The following is a 15,381-nucleotide window of genomic DNA, read 5'->3' as shown; positions in this document are numbered from 1 at the left end:
TCTCGACGCAATTTGAGTGTTCCTTCGTCATTAGGAGGCCCTGAACGTTACAATTAACTATCTGTTTTGCGTCGGATTCGAATATCTAGACTCACAGGAGAACGACCATAAGGTGCCCGAGGCAGCAATAGATTCTTGGAGACGAGTTAGCTGAATGCCGATGTATTGAGTCTCGACGTAATTTGAGTGTTCCATCGTCATTAGGAGGCCCTGAACGTTACAATTAACTATCAGTTTCGCGTCGGATTCGAAAATCTAGACTCACAGGAGAGGGACCACATAAAGCCCGAGGCAGCAATATCCCCTTGTAGACAAGTCGGCTGGAGATCGATGTATTGACTCTCGACGCAATTTGAGTGTTCCATCGTATCTAGGAGACCCTGATTGTTACAATTAACAATCAGTTTTTCGTCGGATTCAAAAATCTAACCTCACAGGAGACGGACCAATTGGTGCCCAAGGCAGCAATATCATCTTGGAGACCAGTCCGCTGGAGGACGATGTATTGAATCGCGACGCAAAATGAGTATTCCATCGTCATTAGGAGGCGCTGAACGATACAATTAAATATCAGTTATGCGTCGGTATCGAAAATCTAGACTCACAGGAGAACGACCATAAGGTGCCCGAGACAGCAATACACCCTTGGAGACAAGTCGCCTGGAGGACGATGTATTGAATCTCGACGCAATTTGAGTGGTCCATCGTCAATAGGTGCCCCTGAACGTTACAATTAACAATCAGTTTTGCGTCGGGTTCGAAATTCTAGACTCACTGGAGACGGACCATTAGGTGCCCGAGGCAGCAATATCCCCATGGAGACCAGTCCGCTGGAGGACGATGTATTGAATTACGACGCAATTTGAGTGCTCTATCGTCATTAGGAGGCCCTTAAATGATACAATTAACTATCAGTTTTGCGTCGGATTTGAAAAACTAGACTCACAGGAGGCGGACCACATCGAGCCCGAGGCAGCAATATCCCCTTGTAGACAAGTCGGTTGGAGGTCGATGTATTGACTCTCGACGCAATTTGAGTGTTCCATCGTCATTAGGAGGCCCTGAATGTAACAATTAACTATCAGTTTTACGTCGGATTCGAAAATCTAGACTCGCAGGGGTGCCCGATGCAGCAATATCCCCTTGGAGACCAGTCCGCTGGAGGACGATGTATTGAATCGCGACGCAATTTGAGTGCTCCATCGTCATTAGGAGGCCCTGATCGTCACAATTAACAATGTGTTTTCCGTCGGATTCGAAAATCTAGACTCACAGGAGAACGATCATATGGTGCCCCAGGCATCAATAGACCCTTGGAGACAAGTCGGCTAGGGGACGTTGTATTGGATCGCGACGCAATTTGAGTGTTCCATCGTAACTAGGAGGCCCTGAATGTTACAATTAACTATCAGTTTTTCGTCGGATTCGAAAATCTAGACTCACTGGAGTCGGACAATAAGGTGCCCGACGCAGCAATATCTACTTGGGGACCAGTCCGCTGGAGGACGATGTATTGAATCGCGACGTAAGTAGAGTGCTACATCGTCATTAGGAGGCCATGAACGTTACAATTAACTATCAGTTTCGCGTCGGATTCGAAAATCTAGACTCACAGCAGAAGGACCATATGGTGCCCGACGCAGCAATATCCCCTTGGACACAAGTCGGCTGGATGACGATGTATTGAATCTCGACGCAATGTGAGTGTTCAATCGTCATTAGGAGGCGCCGAACGTTACAATTAACTATCAGTTATCCTACGGATTCGAAAATCTAGACTCACAGGAGAACGGCCATAAGGTGCCCGAGGCAGCAATGGACCCATGGAGACAAATCGGCTCGAGGACGATGTACTGAATCTCGACGCAATTTGAGTGTTCCACCGTCATTAGGAGCCGCTGAACGTTACAATTAACTATCTGTTTTGCGCCGGATTCGAAAATCTAGACTCACCGGAGAACGACTACAAGGTGCCCGAGGCAGCAATAGACTCTTGGAGACAAGTCGGCTGAAGGACGATGTATTGAATCTCGACGCAATTTGAGTGTTCCATCGTCATTAGGAGGCCTTGAACGTTACAATTAACTATCAGTTTCGCGTCGGATACGAAAATGTAGACTCACAGGAGACGGTACACATGGAGCCCGAGGCAGCAATATCCCCTTGTAGACAAGTCGGTTGGAGGTCGATGTATTGACTCTCGACGCAATTTGAGTGTTCCATAGTCATTAGGAGGCGCTGAACGTTACAATTAATTATCTGTTTTGTGCCGGATTCAAAAATCTAGACACACCGGAGAGCGACCATAAGATGCAAGAGGCAGCAATAGACTCTTGGTGACAAGTCGGCTGAAGGACGATGTATTGAACCTTGACGCAATTTGAGTGTTCCATCGTCATTAGGAGGCCCCGAATGTTACAATTAACTATCAGTTTTGCGTCGGATTCGGTAATCTAGACTCACATGAGAACAATCATAAGGTGCCCGAGGCAGCAATAGACACATGGAGACAAGTCGGCTCGAGGCCGATGTATTGAATCTCGACGCAATTTGAGTGTTCCATCGTCATTTGGAGTTTCTGAACGTTACAATTAACTATCAGTTTCGCGTCGGATTCAAAAATCTAGACGCACAGGAGACGGACCATTCGGTGCCCGAGGCAGTAATATCCCCTTGGAGACAAGTCGGCTGATGGACGATGAATTGAATCTCGACACAATTTGAGTGTTCTATAGTCATTAGGAGGCGCTGAACATTACAATTCACTATCATTTTGGCGCCCGATTCTAAAATCAAGACTCACAGGAGAAGGATCATATTGTGCCGGAGACAGCAATATCCCCTTGGAGACAAGTCGGCTGGATGCCGATGTATTGAATCTCGACGCAACTTGAGTGTTCCATCGTCATTAGGTGGCCCTGTGCGTTACAATTAACTATCAGTTTTGCGTCGGGTTCGAAAATCTAGACTCACAGGTGAACGATCATAAGGTGCCCGAGGCTATATCCCCTTGGAGACCAGTCCTCTGGAGGACGATGAATTGAATCGCGACGCAATTTGAGTGCTCCATCGACATTACGAGGCCCTGAACGTTACAATTCACTATCTTTTTTGTGTCGGATTCGAAAATCTAGACTCACAGGAGAAGGATCATATGGTGCCCGAGACAGCAATATCCCCTTGGAGACAAGTCGGCTGGAGGCCGATGTATTGAATCGCGACGCAATTTGAGTGTTCCATCGTCATTAGGTGGCCCTAAAAGTTATAATTAACTATCAATTTTGTGTCGGGTTCGAAAATCTAGACCCACAGGAGAACGATCATAAGGTGCCCGAGGCAGCAATAGACCCTTGGAGAGAAGTCGGCTGGTGGACGATGTATTGGATCGCGACGCAATTTGAGTGTTCCATCGTCATTAGGAGGCCCTGAATGTTACAATTAACTATCAGTTTTTCGTCGGATTCGAAAATCTAGGCATACTGGAGACGGACCATTAGGTGCCCGAAGCAGCAATATCATCTTGGAGACCAGTCCGCTGGAGGACGATGTATTGAATCGCGACGCAATTTGAGTTTTCCATCGTCATTAGGAGGCCCTGAACGTTACAGTTAACTATCAGTTTTGCGTCGGATTCGAAAACGTAGAATCACCGGAGACGGACCATGAGGTGCCCGAGGCAGCGATATCCCGTTGGAGACAAGTCGGCTGGAGAACGATGTAGTGAATCTCGACGCAATTTGAGTGTTCCATCGTCATTAGGAGGCTCTGAACGCTACAATTAACTATCTGTTCTGCGTCGGATTCGAATATCTAGACTCACAGGAGAACGACAATAAGGTGCCCGAGGCAGCAATAGATTCTTGGAAACGAGTTAGCTGAATGCCGATGTATTGTGTCTCGATGCAATTTGAGTGTTCCATCGTCATTAGGAGGCCCTGAACGTTACAATTAACTATCAGTTTCGTGTCGGATTCGAAAATCTAGACTCACAGGAGAGGGACCACATGAAGCCCGAGGCAGCAATATCCCCTTGTAGACAAGTCGGCTGGAGATCGATGTATTGACTCTCGACGCAATTTGAGTGTTCCATCGTAACTAGGAGGCCCTGAATGTTACAATTAACTGTCAGTTTTTCGTCGGATTCAAAAATCTAGACTCACAGGAGACGGACCATTTGGTGCCCGAGGCAGCAATATCCCCTTGGACACAAGTCGGCTGGAGGACGATGTATTGATTCTCGACGCAAAATGAGTGTTCCATCGTCATTAGAAGGCGCTGAACGTTACAATTAAATATCAGTTATGCGTCGGTTTCGAAAATCTAGACTCACAGGAGAACGACCATAAGGTGCCAGAGGCAGCAAAAGACCATTGGAGACAATTCGGCTGGAGGCCGATGGATTGAATCTCGACGCAATTTGAGTGTTCCATCGTCATTGGGAGGCCCTGAACGTTGCAATTAACTATCATTTTTGCGTCGGATTCGAAATTCTAGACTCACAGGAGAACGACCATAAGGTGCATGAGGCAGCAATAGACCCTTGGAGACAAGTCGGCTGGAGGACGATGTATTGAATCTCGACGCAATTTGAGTGTTCCATCGTCAATGGAGGCCTCTGAACGTTACAATTAACAATCAGTTTTGCGTCGGGTTCGAAATTCTAGACTCACTGGAGACGGACCATTAGGTGCCCGAGGCTGCAATATCCCCATGGAGACCAGTCTGCTGGAGGTCGATGTATTGAATCACGACGCAATTTGAGTGCTCCATCGTAATTAGGAGTCCCTGAACTTTACAATTAATTATCAGTTTTGCGTCGGATTCGAAAATCTAGACTCACAGGAAACGGACCATTTCGTGCCCGTGGCAGCAATAGACCCTTGGAGACAAGTCGGCTGAAGGACGATGTATTGAATCTCGACGCAATTTGAGTGTTCCATCGTCATTAGGAGGCCCTGAACGTTACAATTAACTATCAGTTTCGCGTCGGATTCGAAAATCTAGACTCACAGGAGAACGACCATAAGGTGCCCGAGGCAGCAATAAATTTTTGGAGACGAGTTAGCTGAATTCCGATGTATTGAATCTCGACGTAATTTGAGTGTTCCATCGTCATTAGGAGGCCCTGAACGTTACAATTAACTATCAGTTTCGCGTCGGATTCGAAAATCTAGACTCACAGGAGAGGGACCACATGAAGCCCGAGGCAGCAATATCCCCTTGTAGACAAGTCGGCTGGAGATCGATGTATTGACTCTCGACGCGGTTTGAGTGTTCCATCGTAACTAGGAGGCCCTGAATGTTACAATTAACAATCAGTTTTTCGTCGGATTCAAAAATCTAGACTCACAGGAGACGGACCAATTGGTGCCCGAGGCAGCAATATCCCCTTGGACACAAGTCGGCTGGAGGACGATGTTTTGATTCTCGACGCAAATTGAGTGTTCCATCGTCATTAGGAGGCGCTGAACGTTACAATTAAATATCAGTTATGCGTCGGTTTCGAAAATCTAGACTCACAGGAGAACGACCATAAGGTGCCAGAGGCAGCAGCAGACCCTTGGAGACAAGTCGGCTGGAGGCCGATCTATTGAATCTCGACGCAATTTGAGTGTTCCATCGTCATTGGGAGGCCCTGAAAAATACAATTAACTGTCATTTTTGCGTCGGATTCGAAATTCTAGACTCACAGGAGAACGACCATAAGGTGCCCGAGGCATCAATAGACAGTTGGAGACAAGTCGGCTGGAGGACGATGTATTGAATCTCGACGCAATTTGAGTGTTCCATCGTCAATAGGTGCCCCTGAACGTTACAATTAACAATCAGTTTTGCGTCGGGTACGAAATTCTAGACTCACTGGAGACGGACCATTAAGTGCCCGAGGCAGCAATATCCCCATGGAGACCAGTCTGCTGGAGGACGATGAATTGAATCGTGACGCAATTTGAGTGTTCCATCGTCATTAGGAGGCCCTTAAATGATACAATTAACTATCAGTTTTGCGTCGGATTTGAAATTCTAGACTCACTGGAGGCCGACCTCATCGGGCCCGAGGCAACAATATCCCCTTGTAGACAAGTCGGTTGGAGGTCGATGTATTGACTCTTGACGCAATTTGAGTGTTCCATCGTCTTTAGGAGGCCCTGAACGTTACAATTAACTATCAGTTTTGCGTCGGATACGAAAATCTAGACTCACAGGAGGACGATCATAAGGTGCCCCAGGCAGCAATAGACCCTTGGAGACAAGTCGGCTGAAGGACGATATATTGGATCGCGACGCAATTTGAGTGATCCATCGTAACTAGGAGACCCTGACTGTTACAATTAACAATCAGTTTTTCGTCGGATTCAAAAATCTAACCTCACAGGAGACGGACCAATTGGTGCCCGAGGCAGCAATATCATCTTGGAGACCAGTCCGCTGGAGGACGATGTATTGAATCGCGACGCAATTTGAGTTTTCCATCGTCATTAGGAGGCCCTGAACGTTACAATTGACTATCAGTTTTGCGTCGGATTCGAAAACGTAGAATCACCGGAGACGGACCATGTGGTGCCCGAGGCAGCAATATCCCCTTGGACACAAGTCGGCTGGAGGACGATGTATTGATTCTCGACGCAAAATGAGTATTCCATCGTCATTAGGAGGCGCTGAACGTTACAATTAAATATCAGTTATGCGTCGGTATCGAAAATCTAGACTCACAGGAGAACGACCATAAGGTGCCCGAGACAGCAATACACCCTTGGAGACAAGTCGGCTGGAGGACGATGTATTGAATCTCGACGCAATTTGAGTGGTCCATCGTCAATAGGTGCCCCTGAACGTTACAATTAACAATCAGTTTTGCGTCGGGTTCGAAATTCTAGACTCACTGGAGACGGACCATTAGGTGCCCGAGGCAGCAATATCCCCATGGAGACCAGTCCGCTGGAGGACGATGTATTGAATTACGACGCAATTTGAGTGCTCCATCGTCATTAGGAGGCCCTTAAATGATACAATTAACTATCAGTTTTGCGTCGGATTTGAAAAACTAGACTCACAGGAGGCGGACCACATCGAGCCCGAGGCAGCAATATCCCCTTGTAGACAAGTCGGTTGGAGGTCGATGTATTGACTCTCGACGCAATTTGAGTGTTCCATCGTCATTAGGAGGCCCTGAATGTAACAATTAACTATCAGTTTTACGTCGGATTCGAAAATCTAGACTCGCAGGGGTGCCCGATGCAGCAATATCCCCTTGGAGACCAGTCCGCTGGAGGACGATGTATTGAATCGCGACGCAATTTGAGTGCTCCATCGTCATTAGGAGGCCCTGATCGTCACAATTAACTATGTGTTTTCCGTCGGATTCGAAAATCTAGACTCACAGGAGAACGATCATATGGTGCCCCAGGCATCAATAGACACTTGGAGACAAGTCGGCTAGGGGACGTTGTATTGGATCGCGACGCAATTTGAGTGTTCCATCGTAACTAGGAGGCCCTGAATGTTACAATTAACTATCAGTTTTTCGTCGGATTCGAAAATCTAGACTCACTGGAGTCGGACAATAAGGTGCCCGACGCAGCAATATCTACTTGGGGACCAGTCCGCTGGAGGACGATGTATTGAATCGCGACGTAAGTAGAGTGCTACATCGTCATTAGGAGGCCATGAACGTTACAATTAACTATCAGTTTCGCGTCGGATTCGAAAATCTAGACTCACAGCAGAAGGACCATATGGTGCCCGACGCAGCAATATCCCCTTGGACACAAGTCGGCTGGAGGACGATGTATTGAATCTCGACGCAATGTGAGTGTTCAATCGTCATTAGGAGGCGCCGAACGTTACAATTAACTATCAGTTATCCTACGGATTCGAAAATCTAGACTCACAGGAGAACGGCCATAAGGTGCCCGAGGCAGCAATGGACCCATGGAGACAAATCGGCTCGAGGACGATGTACTGAATCTCGACGCAATTTGAGTGTTCCACCGTCATTAGGAGCCGCTGAACGTTACAATTAACTATCTGTTTTGCGCCGGATTCGAAAATCTAGACTCACCGGAGAACGACTACAAGGTGCCCGAGGCAGCAATAGACTCTTGGAGACAAGTCGGCTGAAGGACGATGTATTGAATCTCGACGCAATTTGAGTGTTCCATCGTCATTAGGAGGCCTTGAGCGTTACAATTAACTATCAGTTTCGCGTCGGATACGAAAATGTAGACTCACAGGAGACGGGCCACATGGAGCCCGAGGTAGCAATATCCCCTTGTAGACAAGTCGGTTGGAGGTCGATGTATTGACTCTCGACGCAAGTTGAGTGTTCCATAGTCATTAGGAGGCGCTGAACGTTACAATTAATTATCTGTTTTGTGCCGGATTCAAAAATCTAGACACACCGGAGAGCGACCATAAGATGCAAGAGGCAGCAATAGACTCTTGGTGACAAGTCGGCTGAAGGACGATGTATTGAATCTTGACGCAATTTGAGTATTCCATCGTCATTAGGAGGCCATGAACGTTACAATTAACTATCAGTTTCGCGTCGGATTCGAAAATGTAGAGTCACAAGAGACGAACCACATGGAGCCCGAGGCAGCAATATCCCCTTGTAGACAAGTCGGCTGGAGGTCGATGTATTGACTCTCCACGCAATTTGAGTGTTCCATCGTCATTAGGAGGCGCTGAACGTTACAATTAGCTATCATTCTTGCGTCGGATTCGAAAATCTAGACTCACAGGAGAACGACCATAAGGTGCCCGAGGCCGCAATAGACCCTTGGAGACAAGTCGACTGCTGGACGATGTATTGACTCTCGACGCAATTTGAGTGTTCCATCGTCATTAGGAGGCCCTGAACGTTACAATTAACTATTATTTTAGCGTTGGTTTCGAAAATCCACACACAGGAGAGGGATCATATGGTGCCCGAGACAGCAATATCCCCTTGGAGACAAGTCGGCTGAAGGACGATCTATCGAATCTCACCGCAATATGAGTGTTCCATCGACATTAGGAGGCCCTGAACGTTACAATTAACTATCAGTTTCCCGTCGGATTTGAAAATCTAGACTTACAGGAGACGGTCCATTTGGTGCCCGAGGCAGGAATATCCCCTTGGAGACAAATCGGCTGGAGGACAATGTATTCAATCTCGACGCAATTTGAGTGTTCTATCGTCATTAGGAGGCGCTGAACGTTACAATTCACTATCATTTTTGCGTCGGATTCGAAAATCAAGACTCACAGGAGAAGCAGCAATAGACTCTTGGAGACACGTCGGCTGAATGCCGATGTATTGAATCTCGACGCAATTTGAGTGTTCCATCGTCATTAGGAGGCCCTGAACGTTACAATTAACTATCAGTTTCGCCTCGGATTCGAAAATCTAGACTCACAGGAGACGGACCACATTTAGCCCGAGGCAGCAATATCCCCTTGTAGACAAGTCGGCTGGAGATCGATGTATTGACTCTCGACGCAATTTGAGCGTTCCATCGTCATTAGGAGGCGCTGAACGTTACAATGAACTATCATTTTTGCGTCGGATTCGAAAATCTAGTCACAGGAGACGGACCATATGGTGCCCGAGGCAGCAATATCCCCTTGGAGACAAGTTTCCTGGAGGCCGATGTATTGAATCTCGACGCAATTTGAGTGTTCTATTGTCATTAGGAGGCCCTGAATGTTACAATTAACTGTCAGTTTTTCGCCGGATTCGAAAATCTAGACTCACTGGGGACGGACCATAGGGTGCCCGAAGCAGCATTATCCCCTTGGAGACCAGTCCGCTGGAGGACGATGTACTGAATCGTGACGTACTTAGAGTTCTCCATCGTCATTAGGAGGCCCTGAACGTTACAATTAACTATCAGTTTTGCGTCTGATTCGAAGATCTAGACTCACAGGATACGGACCACATCGAGCCCGAGGCAGCAATATCCCCTTGTAGACAAGTCGGCTGGAGGTCGATGTATTGAATCTCGACGCGATTTGAGCGAACCTTCGTCGTTAGGAGGCCCTGAACGTAACAATTAACCATCTGTTTTGCGTCGGATTCGAAAATCTAGAGTCACAGTAGAACGACCATAAGGTGCCCGAGGCCGCAATAGACCCATGGTGACAAGGCTGCTCGAGGCCGATGTATTGAATCTCGACGCAATTTGAGTGTTCCATCGTCATTAGGAGGCCTTGAGCGTTACAATTAACTATCAGTTTAGCGTCGGATTCGAAAATCTAAACTCACAGGAGACGGACCACATCGAGCCCGAGGCAGCAATATCCCCTTGTAGACCAGTCGGCTCTAGGTCTATGTATTAAATCTCGACGCGATTTGAGTGTTCCTTCGTCAATAGGAGGCCCTGAACGTCACAATTAACCATCTGTTTTGCGTCGGATTCGAAAATCTAGACTCACAGGAGAACCACCATAAGGTGCCCGCGGCAGCAATAGAACCATGGAGACAAGTCGGCTCGAGGCCGATGTATTGAATCTCGACGCAATTTGAGTGCTCCATCGTCATTAGGAGACCCTGAACGTTACAATTAACTATAAGTTTTGCGTCGGATTCGAAAACGTAGAATCACCGGAGACGGACCATGTGGTGCCCGAGGCAGCGATATCCCCTTGGAGACAAGTCAGCTGGAGGACGATGTAGTGAATCTCGACGAATTTGAGTGTCCCTTCGTCATTAGGATGCCTTGAACGTTACAATTAACTATCTGTTTTGCGTCGGATTCGAAAATCTAGACTCACAGGAGAACGACCATCAGGTGCCCGAGGCAGCAATAGACCCTTGGACACAAGTCGGCTCGAGGCCGCTGTTTTGAATCTCGACACAATTTGAGTGTTCCATCGTCATTAGGAGACCCTGAACGTTACAATTAACTATCTTTTTTGCGTCGGATTCGAAAATCTAGACTCACAGGAGAACGACAAGAAGGTGCCCGAGGCAGCAATAGACTCTTGGAGACAAGTCGGCTTAATGCCGATGTATTGAATCTCGACGCAATTTGAGTGTTCCATCGTCATTAGGAGGCCCTGAACGTTACAATTAACTATCAGTTTCGCATCGGATTCGAAAATCTAGACTCACAGGAGACGGACCATAAGGTGCTCGAAGCAGCAATATGCCCTTGGGAACCAGTCCGCTGGAGGACGATGTATTGAATCGCGACGTTATTAGAGTGCTCCATCGTCATTAGGAGGCCCTGAACGTTACAATTAACTATCAGTTTCACGTCGGATTCGAAAATCTAGACTCACAGGAGACGGTCCATTTGGTGCCCGAGGCAGGAATATCCCCTTGGAGACAAATCGGCTGGACGACGATGTATTCAATCTCGACGCAATTTGAGTGTTCTATCGTCATTAAGAGGCGCTGAACGTTACAATTCACTATCATTTTTGCGTCGGATTCGAAAATCTAGACTCACAGGAGAAGCAGCAATAGACTCTTGGAGACAAGTCGGCTGAATGCCGATGTATTGAATCTCGACGCAATTTGAGTGTTCCATCGTCATTAGGAGGCCCTGAACGTTACAATTAACTATCAGTTTCGCGTCGGATTCGAAAATCTAGACTCACAGGAGACGGACCACATGAAGCCCGAGGCAGCAATATCCCCTTGTAGACAAGTCAGCTGGAGATCGATGTATTGACTCTCGACGCAATTTGAGCGTTCCATCGTCATTAGGAGGCGCTGAACGTTACAATGAACTATCTGTTTTGCGTCGGATTCGAAAATCTAGACTCATAGGAGAACGACCAGAAGGTGCCCGAGGCAGCAATAGACTCTTGGAGACAAGTCGGCTGAATGCCGATATATTGAATCTCGACGCAATTTGAGTGTTCCATCGTCATTAGGAGGCCCTGATCGTTACAATTAACTACCAGTTTCGCGTCGGATTCGAAAATCTACACTCACGGGAGACGGACCACATCGAGCCCGAGGCAGCAATATCCCCTTGTAGACAAATCGGCTGGAGGTCGATGTATTGAATCTCGACGCGATTTGAGTGTTCCTTCGTCATTAGGAGGCCCTGAACGTCACAATTAACCAACTGTTTTGCGTCGGATTCGAAAATCTAGACTCACAGGAGAACCACCATAAGGTGCCCGAGGCAGCAATAGACCCATGGAGACAAGTCGGCTCGAGACCGCTGTTTTGAATCTTGACACAATTTGAGTGTTCCATCGTCATTAGGATGCCCTGAACGTTACAATTAACTATCATTTTAGCGTCGGATTCGAAAATCTACTCACAGGAGGAGGATCAAATGGTGCACGAGACAGCAATATGCCCTTGGAGAAAAATCGGCTGAAGGACGATATATATCTCGACGCGATTTGAGTGTTCCTTCGTCATTAGGAGGCGCTGAGCGTTACAATTAACTATCATATTTGCGTCGGTTTCGAAAATCTACCCACAGGAGAAGGATCATATGGTGCCCGAGACGGCAATATCCCCTTGGAGACAAGTCGGCTAAAGGACGATGTATTGATACTCACCGCAATTTGAGTTTTCCATCATCATTAGGAGGCCCTGAACGTTACAATTAACTATCAGTTTCGCGTCGGATTCAAATATCTAGACACACAGGAGACGGACCATTTGGTTGCCGAAGCAGCAATATCCCCTTGGAGAAAAATCGGCTGGAGGACGATGTATTGAATCTCGACGGAATTTGAGTGCTCCATCGTCATTAGGAGGCCCTGAACGTTACAATTATATATAAGTTTTGCGTCGGATTCGAAAACGTAGAATCACCGGAGACGGACCATGTGGTGCCCGAGGCAGCGATATCCCCTTGGAGACAAGTCAGCTGGAGGACGATGTAGTGAATCTCGACGAATTTGAGTGTTCCTTCGTCATTAGGATGCCCTGAACGTTACAATTAACTATCTGTTTTGCGTCGGATTAGAAAATCTAGACTTACAGGAGAACGACCATCAAGTGCCCGAGGCAACAATAGACCCTTGGAGACAAGTCGGCTCGAGGCCGCTGTTTTGAATCTCGACACAATTTGAGTGTTCCATCGTCATTAGGAGGCCCTGAACGTTACAATTAACTATCTGTTTTGCGTCGGATTCGAAAATCTAGACTCACAGGAGAACGACAAGAAGGTGCCCGAGGCAGCAATAGACTCTTGGAGACAAGTCGGCTTAATGCCGATGTATTGAATCTCGACGCAATTTGAGTGTTCCATCGTCATTAGGAGGCCCTGAACGTTATAATTAACTATCAGTTTCGCATCGGATTCGAAAATCTAGACTCACAGGAGACGGACCACATGAGGCCCGAGGCAACAAAATCCCCTTGGAGACAAGTTGGCTGAATGACGATGTATTGAATCTAGACGCTTCGTGAGTGTTCCATCGTCATTAGGAGGCCTGAACGTTACAATTAACTATCAGTTTCGCGTCGGATTCGAAAATGTAGACTCACAGGAGATGGACCTCATGGGGCCCGAGGCAGCAAAATCCCCTTGTAGACAAGTCAGCTGGAGGTCCATGAATTGACTCTCGACGCAATTTGAGTGTTGCATCGTCATTAGGAGGCCCTGAATGTTACAATTAACTGTCAGTTTTTCGTCGGATTCGAAATTCTAGACTCACTGGAGACGGACCACACGGTGCTCGAAGCAACAATAGACTCTTGGAGACAAGTCGGCTGAATGCCGATGTATTGAGTCTCGACGCAATTTGAGTGTTCCATCGTCATTAGGAGGCCCTGAACGTTACAATTAACTATCAGTTTCGCGTCGGATTCGAAAATCTAGACTCACAGGAGACGGACCACATGAAGCCCGAAGCATCAATATCCCCATGTAGACAAGTCGGCTGGAGATCGATGTATTGACCCTCGACGCAATTTGAGTGTTCCATCGTCATTAGGAGGCTCTGAACGTTACAATGAACTATCATTTTTGCGTCGGATTCGAAAATCTAGACTCTCAGGATAAGGCTCATATGGTGCCCGAGACAGCAATATCCCCTTGGAGACAAGTCGGCTGAAGGACGATGTATTGAATCTAGACGCGATGCGAGTGTTCTATCGTCATTAGGAGGCCCTGAACGTTAAAATTAACTACCAGTTTCGCGTCGGATTCGAAAATGTAGACTCACAGGAGACGGACCACATGGAGCCGGAGGCAGCAAAATCCACTTGTAGACAAGTCAGCTGGAGGTCGACGAATTGACTCTCGACGCAATTTGAGTGTTCCATCGTCATTAGGAGGCCCTGATCGTTACAATTAACTATCAGTTTCGCGTCGGATTCGAAAATCTAGACTCACAGGAGACGGACCACATGAAGCCCGAGGCAGCTATATTCCCTTGGAGACAAGTTGGCTGGAGGCCGATGTATTGATTCTCGACGCAATTTGAGTGTTCCATCGTCATTAGGAGGCCCTGAATGTTACAATTAACTGTCAGTTTTTCGTCGGATTCGAAAATCTAGACTCACTGGAGACGGACCATAGGGTGCCCGAAGCAGCAATGTCCCCTTGGAGACCAGTCCGCTGGTGGACGATGTATTGAATCGCGACGTAATTAGAGTTCTCCATCGTCATTAGGAGGCCCTTAACGTTACAATTAACTATCAGTTTCGCGTCGGATTCAAATATCTAGACACACAGGAGACGGACCATTTGGTTGCCGAAGCAGCAATATCCCCTTGGAGAAAAATCGGCTGGAGGACGATGTATTGAATCTCGACGGAATTTGAGTGCTCCATCGTCATTAGGAGGCCCTGAACGTTACAATTATATATAAGTTTTGCGTCGGATTCGAAAACGTAGAATCACCGGAGACGGACCATGTGGTGCCCGAGGCAGCGATATCCCCTTGGAGACAAGTCAGCTGGAGGACGATGTAGTGAATCTCGACGAATTTGAGTGTTCCTTCGTCATTAGGATGCCCTGAACGTTACAATTAACTATCTGTTTTGCGTCGGATTAGAAAATCTAGACTTACAGGAGCACGACCATCAAGTGCCCGAGGCAACAATAGACCCTTGGAGACAAGTCGGCTCGAGGCCGCTGTTTTGAATCTCGACACAATTTGAGTGTTCCATCGTCATTAGGAGGCCCTGAACGTTACAATTAACTATCTGTTTTGCGTCGGATTCGAAAATCTAGACTCACAGGAGAACGACAAGAAGGTGCCCGAGGCAACAATAGACTCTTGGAGACAAGTCGGCTGAATGCCGATGTATTGGGTCTCGACGCAATTTGAGTGTTCCATCGTCATTAGGAGGCCCTGATCGTTACAATTAACTATCAGTTTCGCGTCGGATTCGAAAATCTAGACTCACAGGAGACGGACCACATGAAGCCCGAGGCAGCTATATTCCCTTGTAGACAAGTCGGCTGGAGGTCG

This window comes from Schistocerca americana, unplaced genomic scaffold (genome assembly GCF_021461395.2).
Source record: "Schistocerca americana isolate TAMUIC-IGC-003095 unplaced genomic scaffold, iqSchAmer2.1 HiC_scaffold_17, whole genome shotgun sequence".
Classification (NCBI taxonomy): domain Eukaryota; kingdom Metazoa; phylum Arthropoda; class Insecta; order Orthoptera; family Acrididae; genus Schistocerca; species Schistocerca americana.
This window is presented reverse-complemented; position numbering follows the sequence as displayed.